The 20,338-nt window shown below is 37.9% G+C and overlaps 1 protein-coding gene across 2 annotated transcripts in view; it reads left to right on the plus strand.

Annotated features, from left to right (window-relative positions):
• Nucleotides 1–20,338, plus strand: part of GHR (growth hormone receptor) — a gene marked incomplete at both ends in the record, with an annotated part of 152,160 nt that overhangs the window by 95,969 nt on the left and 35,853 nt on the right. The gene's annotated exons all lie outside the window — the stretch shown is intronic.

Here is a 20,338-nt window from a genome sequence, read left to right on the forward strand (position 1 = left end):
AAAATTTCCTACCCAGAAAAACTTTCTATCAAATTAGATGGAGAAATAAGAAGCTTCCACGACAAACAGAAACCGAAGGAATTTATGTCTTCAAAACCAGCACTAGAGAAAATACTCAAAGAGATTAACTACAAAGAAGAAATAGGTAAAACACACCAGAACCAGAGAAACAAGAGTTTCCATCCAACAGACAACTAAGATTGGTTATCTGTGGAGATTCATTACTTATGTTAGTCTTTTACCTATCTCTAAATGGTATTGTTTGCCTTTATTGTTGTTAATTTTTAGGATTTCTAGTTGGAATATTAATATACCTTCAGATATAGCATTTGGAAATATTTTATCCCATTCTATCAGTAACTGTTAACTCTGTTTACATTGTCTTTGGATATACAATATTTTTTTTTAGGGAGTTTGTATACTCTTCTGTTGCCTGTGCCATTGAAATCATATCCAAGAAATCACTGCCAATTTCAGTGTTGTGAGGTTTTATGACCCAGATTTTCTCCTAAAAGTTTATAGTCTTAAGATTTATATTTAGGTCTTTTATCTATTTTGAGTTAATATTTGTATATGGGATTAGGTAAGGGTCCAACTTTATTCTTTTCCATGTAATTATTATGTTTCAACAATATTTAGTTAAAATATTATTATTTCTACCACCAAATGTTCGTGGAAACCTTGTCAAAAATAACTTGACAATATAGGGAAGAATTTAGCTCTAGGCTTTTATTTAACTCCAATGGTTTATATATCTGCCTTTAGAATAGTACTACACTGTTTCAATTATTGTAGCTTTATATGGTTTGAAATCAGAAAATATATATCTTCTAGCTTAAAAAAATAAAAATAAAAATAAAAAAATAAAAGATTATTATTTCCTCCACCAAATGTTCATGGAAACCTTGTCAAAAATAACTTGACAATATATGGAAGAATTTATCTCTAAGCTTTTATTTAACTCCAATGGTTTATATATCTGCCTTTAGAACAGTACTACACTGTTTCAATTATTGTAGCTTTATATGGTTTGAAATCAGAAAATATACATCTTCTAGCTTTGTTCTTCTTCGATATTGTTTTGGGTATCTAGAATCCATATTCCATATCAGGATAGATTTTTTCTGAAAAATAAATAAGAGACTTCCGGGAAGATGGCGACCGAGAAAAGCGGGGCTTAAGAGCCCCGCTAACAACCAATCTCCATTACCACAAAATCAGCGCCTTTCATAGCCAGAAAACACCATCACAAGTGAAACAAAAAATCACCAGGCTCCAGAGAGAAAGCGGACTGAGAACAGAGCCACAGAGGAGATAACCGGCCTCACGCCCAAGGACGCGGCAGACGCGGCAGCAGCGCCATACTGCCAGCGGCAGCGGCAAATTCACGGGACGGCTACAGCAAGCCAAGGTGAGCCACTGCGGAACAGCCAGGCAGGATTTCTCCGCGCAGAGAGCATCTAAAGCTCCCAGTGGCCGAGCTCAGCACACACTGCAGGGATTCAGAGTGGAAATCAAAACCAAGAAGAAAAACACCAGCCCCAAAGCCAAGGGCGTAGCAGCGGCGCCATATTGCCACCAGTGGCAGCAGCACCGAATTCAGCAAGGCCAGTACAGCTACATCTGCGTACTCAAGAACAGTGAGTCAAATTGCGGGTCACAGAGGAGAAATCCCAGTACTGTACTCCCTGGGACTTGACCCAGTGGGGGAGGGGCGGTGGCAGAGATATCACACCATAGGAGAACGGGCAACCTGGCACCCCCCACAGTCTAAAGCAGCCTCTATCGACTCTCTGGGTCGGAGACTCTGTAATAAAACCCAGTAAAGGAGTAGTGGGGTCTGAGATACTACTGACTCGAGATCCAGAACACCTTAAGTGAAGTCATAGTGACCCAAGGGAAGAACCCAGAGAAGGCACAAACATCCGAAATCATGGGAAAGAGAAATAATACTGGAGCAATAAATGCCCACAACCCCACAACATCAGAACCCGATAAAACTGAAAATCAGAGATTTCTTGAAGATCAAATCAGGAAAATAACTGTAGAAATAATAGAGGTGCTTCGAAAAGAACTCAGAGAGAGCCAAAAAGAGATAAAGGATGCAATTAATGAAGTAAAGGCCTCAATTCAAAGCACAAACAACCGATTAGAACACATGGAGAACAGATTCTCACTCTTAGAAGATGAGCAATCCAAAAATGAACTCATAGTTTCTAATATAGAAAAAAATATCCTACAGCAGGAATCTGATATTGAAGAAATATGGGCCCATTTTAAGAGAGCTAACCTAAGAATAATTGGAATAGAGGAGGGAAAAGAAAGTGAAACCAAAGGGATCAACAATCTCTTCAAGGAAGTAATAGCAGAAAATTTTCCAGACATAGAGCAAGAGGTTGATACACAGGTCCAGGAAACTTATAGAACTCCCTTTAGACAGGATCTGAGAAGAGGATCCCCACGGCACATAATTGTCAAAATGACCAATGTGGAAGCCAAGCAGAGAATCTTAAAGGCAACAAAAGCAAAGGGCCAAGTGACATTCAGAGGCAAACCAATTAGAATCACTCCAGACTTCCCAAACCAAGTTATGAGAGCCAGAAGGGCTTGGAGTAACATATTCCAAACTCTGAAAGAAAACAACTTCCAGCCAAAAATTTCCTACCCAGCAAAACGTTCTATCAAACTAGATGGAGAAATAAGAAGCTTCCATGACAAACAGAAACTGAAGGAATTTATGTCTTCAAAACCAGCACTAGAGAAAATACTCAAAGAGATTAACTACAAAGAAGAAATAGGTAACACACTCCAGAACTAGAGAAACAAGATTTTCCATCCAACAGACAACTAAGATTGGTTATCTGTGGAGATTCATTATTTATGTTAGTCTTTTACCTATCTCTAAAGGGTATTGTTTGCCTTTATTGTTGTTAATTTCTAGGACTTCTAGTTGGAATATTAATATACCTTCAGATATAGCATTTGGAAATATTTTATCCCATTCTATTAGTAACTGTTAACTCTGTTTACATTGTCTTTGGATATACAATTTTTTTTTAGGAAGTTTGTATACTCCTCTGTTGCCTGTGCCATTGAAATCATAACCAAGAAATCACTGCCAATTTCAATGTTGTGAGGTTTAATGACCCAGATTTTCTCCTAAAAGTTTATAGTCTTAAGATTTATATTTAGGTCTATTATCTATTTTGAGTTAATATTTGTATATGGGATTAGGTAAGGGTCCAATTTTATTCTTTTCCATGTAATTATTATTTTTTAACAATATTTAGTTAAAAGATTAATATTTCCACCACCAAATATTCATGGAAACCTTGTCAAAAATAACTTGACAATATAGGGAAGAATTTAGCTCTAGGCTTTTATTTAACTCCAATGGTTTATATATCTGCCTTTAGAATAGTACTACACTGTTTCAATTATTGTAGCTTTATATGGTTTGAAATCAGAAAATATATATCTTCTAGCTTTGTTCTTTTTCAATATATTTTTGGGTACCTAGAGTCCATATTCCATATTAGGATAGATTTTTTTCTGAAAAATAAATATATAAATATATGATAGTTTCACCTAAAAAATAGAAAAAAAAATTCTCTGGTAAGAAAGAAAGTAAAAAGAAATATTGAAATGTTATCTTTAAGTCATCAAAAGCTTGGTATCAGACAAATGAAACTGTTATGTGAGATTATCATTTTTAATTTTAGTTAAATTGCCATAATACTAGATGTCAACTACTAAGCCAAGCATGGGAGGGAGGAATAGGGAGAGAATGGGGTGGGGATTGGGTGGGGGCTGACTGGGAAAAGTGTGCATGTATGTCTACAAAAGTATGTATCCAACTTTGATGTATGAATACAGTGCACCAATAAAAATAAATAAATAAAGAAAGAAAGAAAGAAAGAAAGAAAAATAAATAAATAAATGTATGATAGCTTCACCTAAAAAAAAAAAAAGAAAAGAAAAAATATTCTCTGGTAAGAAAGAAAGCAAAAAGAAATATTGAACTGTTATCTTTTAGTCATCAAAAGCTTGGTATCAGACAAATGAAACTGTTTTGTGAGATTATCATTGTTAATATTGGATAAGTTGCTATAAAACTAGATGTCAACCACTAAGCCAAGCATGGGAAGGAGGGATGGGGAGGGAACGGGGTGGGGATCGGGTAGGGGCTGACTGGGCGATGTGTGCATGTATGTCTACAAAAGTATTTTCTTTGTACCATTATGATGTATGAATACATTGCACCAATAAATAATTTAAAAAAAGAACCATGACTTCTCCAAGAATATCTGAGAGCATTCAAGAGGTTGATGCTCTTGGAAACATGTACTTCATTCAGGCAACTTTAGGCCCAACCTGTGTGTAGTTTTTATTTTGTTTCCAAATCCTAGTTAATTGATTATATACCTAGATACTTATTTGCTGCCATCTAGTGTAGCAAAATATGTTAATTACACATGGGATTTTTGAACTCATAATATGGTTGAATACTGGTACTCAAAATGACTCTTCGATGTTTTATAACCTTTCAAAAATCCTTGTCCAGGGCCAGTCTTTCTTATCTTTTTGACTCTGCGCATACTCTTAATATTGTGACATAGAGTCAGGATCAAGGTTGGTTTGCTCCCTGTAAACAGGGCACTTGGAACCTAGGTAGGGGCATAGCCGTTGGTGGATAAGTATTAAGTATATAACAGTAATATTCAAGATGTCATCTCCATTTAATAACTATGATTTGCACTTCATAGAGGTAGCAGAACAGTCTGATTTTTACCAACTGGGCAATCCTGGGCAATTCATTTCTCTTTAAGGGGAATAATTTTCTTCATATGTAAAGTGAAATGGTAGATCTAGATGACTTCCAATTCTAAGAATCTGTGACTACATCTTTTAATTCTGCCAAAGTTATGTGCCCAGAATCCCCTTCAGTGTCTGAAGTGAATGTCAGTTCCTTCGTTCTTCTTTGTGACTGTCTGTCATTTGATTATGAGCAAAAATCCTGACTTGGAAGAGAGTCAAATGTGTGTCATGGTTTTATCCTATTATTCTTGAGAATTGTCCAGTAGAATGTTGCCTACCAATGGATACGAAGAGAGTCATCAATATGCATCTACCCTTCTTACTCACAATGGAAATTTAGAGGTGTACTATTGTAAATAACCAATTAAACTGTACCCCCATTTTTACCTGTTTCTTATCAAAAGTCTATTGTAACTTATATAGTCATTCCCTTATTTAAACAATTCTATATAGCTCCTCCAGAATATCCTAAAATATTTTTTATTTTAGATTGTTTCTGTGCTCACCTTATTTCCCCAACCAGACTGAAGGCTTGTCAGAGGCACGGACTGCCTTTAGTTTCTCATTTTTATGAGCCGACCTGGCACAATTATTTAGGGAATGCATATGGTTCTGATAAGAAAGATTTTTTCTATTTTCTTTGAATAAATGAAGGCAAAAAGTAAAGTACAGGACCTTCTCAAATCAAGTACAGGACAGTTAATCTCTAGGCTCTGGTTTCTACAGCTATCTAACAGATCATAGATGCCAGTAAGTCTCTGAAGATAATTCCAGAAAAGCAGGCTTGCCATAAAGAGAAATCCCAGATAAAACTAACAAAACAATGCAACAAATTGGTGAGGAAAGAATTTTGAGGTGAGGAAAGTGGATTCACATACGAGCTTTGCCTCTTATTGTCTCTGTGCTTTGCCTAAAAATTATCAAACCTTTCTGAGGCTGAATTTCCTTATCTGTAAAGTGAGGATTATAATACTATCATACAACATTCTACAAAGAAGAGTTGTGCAGATGAAATGAGAACATACGTGGCAAGAATGTATCACGTGATAGGAGCTCAATCACTAGTAGCTAAAAAGGATTGTATGTATTATATAAGTAAACGCTTTTGCTTATACATAATAAAAATTGTTTAAGTTAAATGTGATCAGAGCATTTATAGCTGAGCTATTGTAAGTGGTGTGATACATTTCTGTACAGTAGTGGTTCTCACCACAGGTGGCTTTGTCATCCAGGGGACATTAGGCAATATCTAGAGATGTCTTGGTTGTCTCTTTTTCGGGGAAGGAGAAGTACTATGTTTAGTCAGTAGAGACTAAGCATGATGGTAAACATTCAACAATAGACCCCCCAACAAAGGATGGCACCCCAAGCAAAGAATCTAGTCCAAAGTATTAATAGTGCAGAGATTGAGAAACCCCACTATAGAACCTAGGGAGCCCATCACTTTTAACTTAAATTTATCTCACATACTGACTGGATGTGCAGATGGAAAATAAGTTTCCATTTGGGTGAGTGATGAAAATGTGGCCAAGTCTGTGGCTTCAAATCGTTCTTCTGAGACATTCCTTTAGACTATTGGAATAGATACCTGATATATTTCAAAAATTTCCATGGACGTCAATAGATAAAGACATCAGGATCTACTGACCCACTAGAAGTGGTGAGTTTGCTCTCTTTTATGATGGTGGGGGTTCCTCATTGAAGACTAACCATGTGCCAAGTATGCTATGTATATAATATGATTTACTTTTCAGCAACTATGTAAGACAGGCATTTTGCTCTTTGCCCATGGGAAAGCTGGAGCTTAGAGAATTTACATAACATTGCAAAGCTAGGACTCAACCACAAATCCAGCTGGCTTCCAAGCCTGTGATCTTTCTCTACTCCACACTGCCCCTACTTAGAAGGCTCTGGGATTTTAGAGAGAAGTGGACTTGTTATAAAGGAAATAAGATAGAAACATCTTAGAATAGTAATAACTCTTCTCAAGAAGGTTAGGTTGGATCTCCTATTAAAGGGACCTCAAGTGTCTATGAATTCAATGAACATTCACAGGAGGGTGGACCAGAGGGAGTGGATTCATCAAAATGGATGTTAGCACTTTACTATGATGTGCAATATGCCAATTTGGCAAATTTTTTCAGGTCTTCTATTTTTAAGCCTGGAGCAATATATTTTATGAATTCTTCCCTTTTTTTGAGGTACTAAAAATTGAACCCAAGAGCATACTACCTCTGAGCCACACCCCCTGTTTTATCTTTCATTCTTTATTTTGAAACAAGATCTCACTAAGTTGCAGAGGGACTCACTGACTAGCTGAGGCATTCCATGAACCTGTGATCCTCCTGTCTCAGCTTCCCCAGTACTGGGATTACAAGCTTATGCCACCACGCCCAGCAAATTTTTCCTTTTTTTAATTTTTGTTGTTATTCTGGGAATTAAATTCAGGGGATTCTACCTCCAAGCCACACTCCTGGGGTGTGAAACAGGGTTTCTCACTGAGTTGCTGGAAGTCTCACTAAGTTGCTGAGACTGGCTTTATATTTTGCATTATATTGTCTTAACCTTCCAAATACTAAGATTACAGGCATGTGCCACCATACCTGGATAAATTCTTCCTTTATAAAAAAAAAGTTTTCCTTTAAAATAAATTCCATCATCTTTTAAATAAATTCTAACATCACTGTCAAATAGAAATATAGTGTAAGTTACACATGCAATTTCAAATTTTCCAGTAGCCCCATTGGAAAGTAAAAGAAATGGGTAATGTTAATTCTAATAAACATCTTGTTTAGCCCAATCCAGAATACTTTTAACACATAGTCCATCTAATAAAAATGTTATTTTTCACAATAAATCTTTAAAATGTGGTGCATATTTTAACTGCATAGCACATCCTGACTGGGATGCTGGATTATCAATAGTTAAAATGAAATACTGCCAACACGATGAAGATGTATTTAATGAAAAGTATTCTGCATTTCTCTCAGTTTTAAATTTGAGTTCAAATTAACTAAAATTGAATAAAATTAAAAATAGAGCTTTCTTAGTCACACTACCCAAATTTCAAGTGCTCGGTAGCCACACAAGACCAACTACCACATTAAACATCACGTATCTGGATGGTTACTCAGAATGGGATTTCCAGGGCAGCAGCATCAATACCTAAGAACTTGTCAAAAGTGCAAAAGCCCCACCCATGGATCCTAGGTGATGCCTGTGTAATTTAAAGCTTGAGACACATCTCTTTAAAGCATGGACCTCTCCAACACTGAGCTCCTGACGAGCTTATGGACAAATGATGGGAGGACTGAGCAAAACTGCTGCAGGAGACAGGTGCCACACTGGTTGTTAGCGCTGTGCTCTGTTGAGAAGCTGCAACTTTCCTACAAAGGCAGTGATGGCTGTTCTGATTGCACTGACAAAGAACTATCCTGGAGCCTGGAGTTGGCTCTGCTCCCTGAATCTGCATCCAAGAAGCAAACACTAACTTCCTTGATGGCCACAATTAAGCAGCTGCGCTCCCACCACCAATATACATACATACATACATACAAACACACACACACACACACACACACACACACACACACACACACACACATATATATATATATATATATTCAATGGTTTAGAAATTGCAGTTTTAGAACCCATGGAACACAGCTGTGAGTTTATGTTCTGCTCCACACAAATGGACTTAAAGGCCTGAACTTCCTGAGAGACCCCAGGAGGCTCACCCACAGGAGGGGTTTGTGGGGTTTGTGCTGTCTGCCACACTGCCACCATCTGAGCACTAATATAGTCACACTCAACTTCCTCATTATGTGGGGGTTTGTCCATTTTCCCCTGGGGGACTTGGTGCATACTGCTTCACCTTGCTAATTCCTATTTGGTTTGTTTTTTATAGAAGCCAGTATTTCATTATCTTTGCCTAAGGAATTCATTGTTCTAACCTAACAGAGAAGCTCATTGTTCTGATTCAGTGGTCTTCAACTTTGGTTGCACTTTAAAATCACCTGGGGCATTTTTGAAAGAATATCAACACTTAGACATCACCTCAAACTAATTAAATTAGCCTCTAGGAAGTATTTTGTTAAAGATTCCCCAAGTGATTATGATGTGCAACCAGAGAACCACCAATCCAATTAGAAAGGTCCCTCAGCCCAAGTCGATGGTTCTCAATCTGTCATGTGCATATAGAGAACCCAGGTCCTTGTTAGAGTTGGATTATGATTCAGGAGATCAGGAGTAAACAAACCTAACTTTGCATGTTGTGGTGTTTGGTTGGTGATCATCATCAGTATGTTCCCATCTCAGGCAAAGTGGGATAAGTTGATCGCCCTGTCCTTCTTCTTTGAAACCTTCCTCTATCCCTCTGTCCTGTATACCTGTATATGCTCAGAAATACCAAGTAGGAGCCGGGCATGGTGATGCACGCTTGTAATCCCAGCATTCAGCAAGCTGAGACAGGAGGATCATGGTTCGTGGACAGCCTCAGCTACTTAGTGAGGCCCTTTGCAACTCAGTGAGACCCGGTTTCAAAATAAAGAATAGAAAATAAGGCAGGGGCTGTAGCTCGGAGGTCAACTGCCCCTGGGTTCCATCCCCAGACCTGAAAAAAAAAAAAGAAAGAAAAATTAAGTATGACCGACCGAACTGTCTTACTGCACCAATATATACTATAAAAATAAAGTTAAGATTAATAACAAGCAATAAGAGAATGACAAGCTATGTTCTGAGAAATATGCATATTTAAATATTGAGATAAAAATGTTCTCTGTCCCTGCATTTGAAAGGCCATGTCCATGTATACCATATTTATCATTGTGTTTTTTATACTGATCATTCTTTTGAGAGGTATAACATGAACATAAAAAAATTTTAAATCTGATTATAAACTTAGGAATTTATATGTGTAGTGGTAGTAATTTTACGAAGCAAGAGACTAGTACAAACAGAAACATTATGCAGAAACTTATGGCTGAGATTATTCTTTTACCAGAAACTGTCCTGGCCTCTTTATGTAAAATATTTTGTCCAATGTATCATAATCGTTGAACTGAATATACTGTTTCAACAAACCATAGGGTTGAGCCAAAGCCTACACATAAACAGTTGGTCAATGATTGCTTGTTAAATAAATGAACTAATGAGTGACTGAAAATTGAATGTAGCTCGAAATCCTAAAAAAGACTGTAGTATCTCATAGCAAAAAGACTGTTTTACTGCATTCGAAACTTTAAACCTTAGCAATGAGATTACATAAAAGAACATATCATCAGCAATTACTATTAAGTGGCCTCAATAAAATTACAAGATGGAAAAAATAAAGTATCATTTGTCAGTCGGTTTCTTCTGGCAATGGAAGGCTGGGTTCGGGGTATTTTTAGCGACAGAGCTTTGATGTTGGCAAAGCACTGCCATCCATTCAGGCTTGGATTGGAATGTCCCCATATTTACTTTTTCCTACCATTTCTGGCTAGGAATTTGATGTGCGAGAACAAGACAAGAGTCTCCAGTAGTAGCAACCATGATGCCTTCTGAGTTCAGAAGAGAAAAGATGATTATAACTCAGTGGTTCTCAAATTAACCATTAAATGCTATACATTATCATCACTGGGGAGTTTCCAAAAACCCAATTCCCAGACAATTAACTAGTGATAAGTTGCCCACTAAAATATAATCTCAAATGATCAAACCTAGGCATCAGTATTTTTTAAATTTCCCAGTGATTTCAATATGTGATATATTTTCAGTCTCTACACCTTTTCCCAGCTAGCTACAGGTTTTCAAGAATTTTTGTCTCATTCGAAAAAATGTGACAACCCCATCTTCAAAGGCTTCGACTGAGTCACTAAGGATATTTTCAAATGGCCAAAGGACCCAGTAGTGTCTTTTTTGCTGTGAGTTACAAATGGCTATTTTTTGTGTGTGTCAGCAGCAGGCCCAGATTAATGAACAATGGTTTTTTTAAATTGAAAAAAAAAGACTGTTTTAATAGAGAATAAAAAGTAAATTTAAATTATATTTAGAGAAATTTAGTGGTAAGTATAATTGCTTTTCTTATATATTTTAGATCATTTTTGTTGCTGTTGTTGTTGTTGTTGTTGTTGTTGTTGTTGTTGTTTAGATAAAACCCATGTGGCCCTGGGTGCTATAATCCCAATACTTGGGATGCTGAGACAGGATAATCACAGGTTTGAGGCCAGCCTTGTTAACTTAGTGAGACCCTCCCTGTATCAAAATAAAAAGGGCTAAGAGTATACTGGAAGTAGCATATGCCTCTGGGTTCAATCCTCAGTACCAAAATAAAAAAGACCCTGCTCCATAAAATTCACCTTTTTAACAATATTTGTTCTAGCCAACTTTTTTTGTCACTGTGACCAAACACCTGACAAGAAGAAATTAGAGGAAGAAAGGTTTATTTGACTCACAGTTTCAGAGGCTTAGTCCATGGTTGGTCAGCTCCAAAGCAGAAACCACAGTGGCAGGGCTCATGACAGCAAAAAGCCACTCTCAGTCCTGGTGGCTGGAAACAGAGAACTGAGGAGGAGGCAGGAGCATTGAAAGTCCCCAAGGCCCTACCACCAGGGACCCTGCTCCCCTAGTGGGGCCTCAACTCTTAACCTTGCTGTACTGGGAACCTGCTTCAACATGAGCTTTTAAGGGGGAGCTGAGACCCAAACCATAACAATATTAAGATGCTCAGTTATAGCTGGGTATGGTGGTGCATGCTTGTAATCCCAGTACTTGGGAGGCTGAGACTGGAGGATCGTGGTTTGAGGCCAGCCTCAGCTACTTAGTGAGGCCCTCTGCAATTTAGTGAGAACCTGTTTCAAAATAAAGAATCAAGCTGGGCATGGTGACACAGGCTTGTAATCCCCGCACTTGGGAGGCAGAGACAGGAGGATGGCGCAGGTTCGAAGCCAGCCGCTGGCTTAAGAGACCCTGTTTCCAAATAAAAATGTAAAAAAAAAAAAATAGGTCTGGGAGTATAGCCTGGACGTAGAAGGGTTTCCAGGAACCCCAGTACCACCAAAATAAAAAATCAAAAAATAGGGCTGAGGGTGTAGCTCAGAGGTAGAATGCCCCTGATTTTGATCCCCAGCACTGGAGAAAAAAAAAAAAAAAAGATATGCAGTTCTTTTAGTTTATTCACAACGTTTGTTTATTCACCACTATCTAATTCTAGAACATTTCCATGACTTCATTATGGAATCCTTTATCCCCATTAGTAATCACTCCGAATTTCCCAGTCACTTATTCTCTTGCAGCCACTAATCTGCTGTCTGTCCCTATGAATTTGACTCTTCTGAACATTGTATTTGAATGGAATACCGTAATTTGTGGCTTTTTGTTCCTGGCTTCTTTCATATAATAGTGTTTTCAAAGTTCATCTGTTCTGTAGTGTGCATCAGTACTTTCTTACTTCATATGGTTAAATAATATCTTATGATATGTTTACACCATAAGCTGTCTATCTACTCATCAGCTGATGGACCGATCGTGGAGTCGTACTGTACAGCATACATTATTTTTAAGTAATAAAACTGCAGCCATTCTCTTTTCTAAGTTCGTTTTTCTGCAGAGCAGTAAGTTTGTGTCTTTGAGGTTGTTCCTGCATTATTGGAACTTTGGGCTGCTGCAAGCACCTTGGCAGAACTCTCTCTCTAGCCAGAAAAAGGAACACCAAGCAAACAGTGTCCCGCCTCCCCAAACACGAAGCCCTAATCGCAGTCTGCTAGATCTGGATCTTGACTATCCCCATCTGTTAAAGGCTTGACCCATGGTGGTGCTTTGGCGGGGGTGACACCTTTAAGAGATGGGATGTAATCAGAAGTCTTGAGGTTATTGGGATGGGCCTTTGAAGATGATAGTTGGATGTCAATCTCTTGCTCTTTTCCTTTGCATTCTGGCTCTGAGATAGTGACCACGTTGTGCGCCATACACTCCTACCATGACGGTGCTGCCTCTGCACAGACCCAAAACATTGGTGCCATCAGTCACAGACTGAAACTCCCCAAACTGTGAACCAAGATAATCTTTTTCTGTTTAAAAGTTGATTAAAGTATTTTGTTATAGTGATAAAGCCCTACTACACATAGTCACTGTGCTTTTAAAGAATTGATAGGTAAATAGCCTAAAATCAGGAAGAAAAAAGAAAATTTAATTCATACAGAGACATATATGATCATTCTGTCCGAGATGATTAAATAATGTAAAAGCTATAAGCAAATTAAATGTACCGGATAAATGCCATGGAAGAAAAGGAACATAATTGGGAAGTAAATATAACACATTTTATAAAGAAAGCTATCTATGAAAACTAAGTGAAACAACAAAAGTTAAGCTGTGGTGAAAGTCAGATACCAATAGTAGTGCGTGGATAATATTGTCTCCTGACGCTGCGTACAGATGAGCTATCCAGGTTGTATCCAGTTGACTTCACCAGCCAAACCACATGTACTATAAACACTTTTTTTTTTTTCCGGGTCTGGGGATGGAACCCAGGGCCATTTGACCTCCAAGCTACACCCTTGGCCCTATTTTTTATTCTTTATTTTTGAAACAGGGTCTCACTGAGTTGCAGAGGGCCTCACTAAGTAGCTGAGGCTGTCCGCGAACCAAGATCCTCAGGTCCCAGCCTCCCGAATGCTGGGATTACAAGCGTGAGCCACCACGCCCGGCTTATAAACGCTCTTCTACGGTGCTATATCATTCGGCTAACTTGTTATTCATTTTAAAGTAACTGGGAATGTAGAATATGCCTTTATTTGGGTCAAACCTATAATTTTTTAAATGAACCAGAGATCCGGTTTCAAAGCTTAGTAATTTCAATTTAAGGTAATAAAAAAAGGAGAGTGAATGGTTCAGGGGAGAATTTGTGAATTTTCATTCTCAACTCTAAGCCAATAAGTACCTAAGAAAAAGATTTCACAGCTGTATCTTCCACAGAGAACCATGAAGGAAATCAAGTATGATTGTGAATTTTTATATTCATTTTTGTCCAATAGGAAATAACTAAATTTTTGCCAGTTTTCATTGTTTTTAAGTCCTTTTTGCCAATAGCCGACACCATTTTTTAATCTCAATATTTGTAGTTTCATAACCATTTAGGTTTCTTCATTACCATTATAGATAATGAAGAAAAAACTACTCGTCTTTTTCAAGTGCACATTATCTTTGACACTATATTATTTATTTTTAATATTTACCCTTTTAGTGTACTTTTATTGGTGCATTGCAGTTATACAGTATTGTAAGATTCAAAGTGATACATTCACACATTCACACATCAGTTGCTATATTTCCCTCCACATCCTCCCCTCCTTCTTCCTTATACATGTTTCTGAGATTTATAGTGATTCCTTCATATAGAAACATAACATTATTTTTTTTGATACTGGCATTCTATCTCCAAACTATACCCTCAGGCCTATTTCTTATTCTTTATTCTTGAAACAGGGTCTCACTGAGTTGCAAGGGACCTCACTAAGTAGCTGAGGCTGTTCGCAAACCTCAGATCCTCCTGTCTCAGCTTCCCAAATGCTGGGATTACAAGTGTGCACCTCCACGCCCTGGCAGACAAAACATTATTTGATATGTTTGATGCTGTATTATTTATAAGACAGTTTAATTACTTTTGATAATACTAATACACCAAATACTATGCAGATTTCTTAACTATATTTTAACAAACCAACATCCATCAGGGACATAACTTGCATTGAAGGGGAGCTTAAGCTGCTCTTAGATGGAGAAATTATGGAATTCCTAAAGCTCTTCTAACAGAAGAGCACTCTGGGGGAAAAAAAAAAAACAAGTACTTGAGAGAAGGTACTTGGCTACAAAGCAGAGTCTTAGGAGGAGGACTCCAGCAAGATGGATGAAGGGGTCATTCTCTTCCACCTACATGCTTACTATAGACCGGCTAGAGACCAGGCACTTTTACTCAGTGCCCTCAACACAGAACCTGGTCTCCAGGAATCTTCCAGAAAAAATATAAACTGAGATATATTTTTAAAAGAAGAAAAAAGTAAAATAAAAAATACAATTCACCCCCCCCCAGCTCACTCTGTTGATGGTGGCTTTGGCTCAGAGAGGTGAAATAGTTGGGTGAACCACTGGGGAAAGAACTGCAACTCCCCAAATTCTACTTCTGCACTCTTCCTGTTTCATATGCTTTTTCTGAAAAAAGCATTGCCAACAAACCAATAAAGCTTTCTGCTATAATCCCAGAGCTCCCAGTCACCAGAAAAAGGAATCAAGTAGCATTGTAAATTTTCCAGTGTCTACATGCTAATTCTTCTCTCCTTTGGAGCTTCTTTATACACTTGCAGTATTCTCTTTGAATCATTTCTCAGGAAAACACAGCAAAGAGCTTTGCTTGTTTGCTTGGATTTTTTCTTATTTTAATGTTAATATGTAATAATATAGCAATATCCCCATTTATCTAGATTTCACTCTTCAAAAGGTATTAATATCTAGAACACAAACAAGAAAATTACCTCTGAGTAGGGAAATCGCTGTCATAATGCCATCATATACATTTCAAATGTTTCTACTAGTACAAGTGGATTTATGATGACATGTTTTAATTAGTACCAATGGACTTAAAATTATGGAATAACTTTTGGGTTTAGCAATAGTCATCATTTGCTTGTCCTGAGTAACAACAATTAACAAATCATAAGTTGACAGTTCAAACCACAGATGGAAATAATCAAGCAATGATCTGACAGCTTTACATTTATTTGCTCATTTAATCTTTGCAATATCCCAATGACATACTATTATTATAAGTAAGCAGATAAGGAAACTGAAGAATTTAAGTCATTTGTCCAAGATTACACTGATTGTAATTAATGTAGTAGAAGGAACCAAGGAGTCTGGCACCAAAATTGATGTCCTCAGCCTCTACCCAGCATTATTAGGTTATTCTCTGGTAGCCTCCATCAACTGTCAAAGCAACTCTCAAGATAAGAAACTGTTACTGCATTAGTAATTATGTCATTCTAGGGAAGAAATTATGTGTGAATTACACATGGCTCTATTGAGAGCCTGAATATTATCTGCAGAGCAGTGAAGCTACTTAGTGTAGAGGCAAGAGGCTGGCCTACCCCAGCAACCCTAGACAAACTTACACCGTAATTCACCAAGATAATTCCTGACGCCCATGAGAAAGCAGGGGAAAAAGGATCAAATGATGTTTGACAGATTTTTGTTAGTGATTCCTAAAATCTTAAAAGATATTTTAGGAAAAATAATTTCAAGAGTTTCTGCTTTCTACACAATTTTGTTGATCATCTCAGAACCCATGCCAGACAAAGGACTGTTCTTGCCTTGCTTTGAATGAATGATAGACCAATATTCCCATTAATTTTCAACTCTTGTAGAGACAAAATTAGCTTTATGAGCAATGTTTCTCAAGCTGAAATTGGTGACTCATTAGTAAATCAATTTACAGGGTTACAAGTAGCAACATTTATAAAGTAAGACTGAATAAATCAGAGTTCATTACAGGCTCCATTAAGAATAGTATTTTGAGGTACTTTATTTCATATGTATACATATATCATATAAAAATATTTGATTATCTCACATAAATAAATATGTGCATACTAGATCATGGTATTTTATAAAAAGTTCTTTCTGAGGGTTGCTTTTAGAAACTTTGAAGTCACAGGTGTAATGGTTAACACAGACTTTGAAGTACAGCTGCCAATTGGCATCAGGTTTGGGTCACTTAGTAACCAAGTGACCCTGGAAGGGTGTTTTCACTTCTCTGTCTCAGTTTTCTCATCTGCACAATGGTGAGAATAAGAGTACTTACCTAATTTAGTCATTTTAATAATTAAAGAAATATAATTATTAAATATAATTATTAAATTTAATTATAACATGAAGCATAATGTGTGGCACATTGTGACCTTCAAGAAGCCTTAGTTGCTATCATATTGTCATCCCACCTTCCACTCTGTTCCTGCCTGAGAAGGGAATGTAGAAAAGCAATGATGTTGGATGCAATAACTTCTTTCTGTTATAAGAGAATTACAGCTTTGTGTGTTCTCTCACCAAACCACTGAGGCTCAGACATGTTCAATGCTGTAACATTGTCTTACCCAAATATAAGGTGAAATTCAAAGATGTTCTTAAATCACTGATACTTTTATGATAATCAACAAAAAATTTTACCCAAAACCTGTGCAGCATAGTCTAGGAAGTGGACAAGCTCTGTAAGAATTGCCATCTCTTACTTATTTTCTTGTGGAAAGAACACTATAATTTCACCATACTTGGCCTGGGCCAGTGTGTTTATGCAATCCTCCAAACATATGAAAGCTATTTCAGTTGACAATAAGTATTTCCTCACTTTGGCTTATGTTCAGCAACAACTATTCCTTCTTCAGAGCAAGGAGATTGAACATGCTATGGCTGCTCTTGTCTCCTAAAACTGGCCTTTGTTGACTGCATACACAGAATTCTTAGCAGAACCTAAATCCACAAGAATAATTCAAAAGCCATCAATGTGCTATTTTATTCATGACACTATTTCCCTTCTCATTTTTCATGTACATATAACCACATCCTCTGATTGGATCCTAAAATTGAATTAATCATTTAGGATAAAATCATATTTGAAGATCATTTTCCTATTCTATAAAATTTTCTTTCATATGTCTTTGTACAAGTTTAATTCAGTGGATGTTCTTAATTTCATTAAGAATCATTATTTTGTTTTGTTTTCTTCCTTTCCTTATTGTTGTGTCTTGCCACCCTGACTCAGAAGGAAGCTGTCAACTGTATTTAGTTACACTGTGGTCAGAGAGCAAAGCTTTCCCTTCAACCTCCCACTCCACTCAAATATCTAAGTCCCCACCCTCTGTCCAGGGGTCATGACAAGTGTCTGGAGTGTTGACAGCAGATGGTCACAGGACCTGGTGCAGTGGAGGTACTACATTTGAAGATAGATGGCTGCTGAGTGCCTCCCACTGAGTGCCTGGTGCTCTCTGAAGAAGACTGGCCCCCTTCAAAGTCTTTTCCTCTGCCACCTTCCCTCCTGAATTGCTCCTCTTTCCTTCTTCCCAACTCCAAACCACAAACAGATATGGGGAACATGTCTGTGCTTTCATTTGGGTTTTGTTACTACTTTGCTGTGAGTTAAGGATAGAAGAGAATCTCTGGTAAATGAGGAAAAGATAAAAATCCTTCAGCATATCCCAGCTGCTACAGGTCCTCGCTCCGTGGACTGTCTGGGAAAGTGTCTTCCTCCATGGGAAAAACCACCGGCCAGTAGAGGAGGAAGTGGCTGCGCCTGCCTGAGCAATCTGACCACAAGATCAGTCATGGTTGTGTCAAGGTGACTCATCGCACGTCCAGCAATGCCTCCCAGCTCCCTGGGACACTGTCTCTCTGTCACTGTAGGTGTGGACATAATATTAAGTTTTATCAACTCTTAAGAACTCGAATCTAGAAAAACTCTCCTCAAGGTTTCTAAGCAAATTCAGGAATAATAAAAGCTTAACTTCCTTGTTTTTGTTTTTGTTGGCATGTTGTAATTGTACATGAGTGTGAAAGTCACCGTGACACATTTATAGCTGCACATAACATATTGCTAGCCCATCACATTCAGACGTACCATTTTGCACATATGTTTAAAATATTCCTTAGGTCTCCATATATTCATTATAAAGTATTATTATACTACTGTAAGATGACTGTATCCTCCCCACACCACCCTAGACAAGGCTCCCAGGAGCCTGCACCATGTGCTGCCACATAGCTCTGCTGGAACTTACCAGGGAACCTAGTAATGTGAAAGCCGCCTGGTTGGTCTGATATGTAAGCGTACTTCTCTCTGGTTCTTTACCTTAGCTACACATTGCTTAGCACCAGGGGTAGTTTTAAAAATTGTAACACCTAGCTGGGCATAGTGGCACACACTTGGAATCCCAGCATTTGGGAGGCAGAGACAGGAGGATCAGGGTTCAAGGACAGCCTCAGCTACTTAGTGAAGCTCTTTGCAATTCAGTCAGACCCTGTTTCAAAATAAAGAATAAAGAGCTGGGCATCGTGGTGCGCGCTTGTAATCCCCGTGCTTGGGAGGCCGAGACAGGAGGATCACACAGGTTCAAAGCCAGCCTCGGCTACTGAGTGAGGCTCTCAACAACTTGGTGAGACCCTGTTTCCAAATAAAGTATAAAATAGATCTGGGAGTATAGCCCGAAGGCAGAAAAGCCCCTGGGTTCCACCCCCAGTACCACAAAATATTTAAAAAATTTAAAAATAAAGAATAAATAAATAGGGCTGGAGTGTAGCTTGAAGGTAGAATGCCCTTGGGTTCCATTCCCAATAGTGCAAATAAATAAATAAATAAATAGCAACACCTGGGCTGCAAATTGAACCAAGTTTCTGGGAGCAGGCCTAGATACCTGTAGTTTTTAAAGCATCCCAGTTGATTCCAGTGTATTGTAACCGTTGGGTATTACTGCTCTTCGAGCTTACCCAATTACTGGTTTCTGAGAGCTGAATTAAGGAAACATCTATACTTGTCATTTTCCCCTTCTGAGAATTTTTCTAGAAGCAAAAGAAATTATCTAACAAAAGATAAAACTGAGCCGGGCGTGGTGGCGCACGCCTATAATCCCTGCGCTTGGGAGGCAGAGACAGGAGGATCGCACAGGTTCGAAGCCAGCTGCGCACGCTGGGTTAGGAGACCCTGTTTCCAAATAAAAAAATGTAAAAATAGGTCTGGGAGTGTAGCCCGGAGGTAGAAGGGCTTCCAGGAACCCCAGTACCACCAAAAAAAAAAAAAAAGATAAAACTGGTTTTTCTATTGTTAAGACTTAGCTACTTACTGGAGTATTTTGCTAGAGCTAAAACTCAGCCACTTACAATCTATACTAAATGAGATGACATATGGAATGTATTCAATGTTCTGCAGCAGGGAGTATGGTGTAGCTAGTAATAGTAACTAAAATAAAGATGTAACTGCAAGTCAAAATATTCATCTTCAAAATGAAGGGTCCATAGAGGAAATTAAAATGAATCCCAAATTTATTGTCAAGATTTTTGAGTGCTGACCAGTGTTAATGCTAAAAGTTTTTTAGAGTGTGAGACCACTTACATTGGAAAGCTCATCAATTACAACATTCTTTTCAGGGATGCCACAAGTCAATGAACTATACTGTTTTTTGGTCTAAGCTTTTAAAAAGAAGTCATAATAGTAGGTCCTCAAACCGCAATCCTCCTATCAGCATTTAGGAAGCTGAGATAGGAGGATTGTGGTTTGAGGACAGCCTCAGCTACTTAGTGAGGCTCTTTGTAACTCAGTGAGACCCTGTTTCAAAATAAAGAATAAAAAATAGGGCTATGGGTGTAACACAGAGGTAGAATGCCCCTGGGTTCCATCCCCAGTTCCTAAAAAAAAAAAAAAATCTGTTTGTGGCTTATTGGAGAATACCTAAGAGTCTATGTTAGCCACTTGTTGTCTTCATAAGGAAATGAAAAAAATTTT

Source organism: Muscardinus avellanarius, assembly GCF_963383645.1.
Source record: "Muscardinus avellanarius genome assembly, chromosome: 1".
NCBI lineage: Eukaryota > Metazoa > Chordata > Mammalia > Rodentia > Gliridae > Muscardinus > Muscardinus avellanarius.